The sequence below is a fragment of the Arachis duranensis genome, chromosome 9, assembly GCF_000817695.3.
Source record: "Arachis duranensis cultivar V14167 chromosome 9, aradu.V14167.gnm2.J7QH, whole genome shotgun sequence".
Taxonomy (NCBI): Eukaryota; Viridiplantae; Streptophyta; class Magnoliopsida; order Fabales; family Fabaceae; genus Arachis; species Arachis duranensis.
In genome coordinates, this window is record NC_029780.3 from 89,002,671 (window position 1) to 89,003,662 (window position 992).

A 992-nucleotide genomic window follows, 5' to 3' on the forward strand; every position below is an offset into this window, starting at 1 on the left:
AAATAGTAAATTTTATTACAATAATTAATAAATATTAAATAAAATAAATTTTAACTGTCTTGTACGTGTGCTTACGCTTTAGTTCTAGTTTGAGTGAATATTTTGGTTAAAATAACGCACGTAAACTTTATTTAAATTCAACGGTTGGTTTGAGAGATTTCCATTGGAGTGATTCTTGTAAGGATTTTGATGAACAAGTCAATAGAATTCAATTGGTAAAAGTTAATTAGGATTAGAATCTGCATACCTGGGACGTGAAATCATGTCCATTACATGAAAAATGTTGAAAATCTAGAAAAATAAGGCGGAGCTTTTAGAAATAAATTAAACTCAATTCGAACAAATTCAATAAAAATGAGACATTTGAAATAAATAACTAATAATGAAATTATTGTCAATGAGTTATAATTCAAATGATATAATTTTTTCATACTCATATAAGAGTTCGCAAATTAAAATTTCCTTATCTTTAGTAAAAAAAAAACTAATAATCAAATCATTTAAACGGGATAAGTTACAAAAAATTAAAATAAAATTATCCTTTAAACTAGTGTAATAATAATTCTCTCTTTCATTACTTTATCCTTTCATTTTTATTACTTATTCCGAAATTTATTGGAGTATAATTAATAAAAAGGCATGACTGAATTTGTTTTTATTAATAAAACAGTTTTAAGAATGAGTATTTATTTAAGAATGGAAGAAGGAAGAAGAACAACTTTACACTGTTACGAGGTGAATGATTCAATGGTCCAGCATCTTTTTTCACCAACGTTGGTGAAGGATAATTTTTCTCTTATACCTCTAGGTTTTTGGGTTCAGTTCTCTTTTAAAAAATATTAGGCCTTATAATAGCCCACTTATTAAAGCCCAACTAGTGACAATATACTATAAAATATTAAAATTAAATTAATATTTTGACCCAAAAAACGAACAACAAAAATTTTATTTTTTAAAATTAATTTTAGTTTGATAAAAATACACATTTTGGG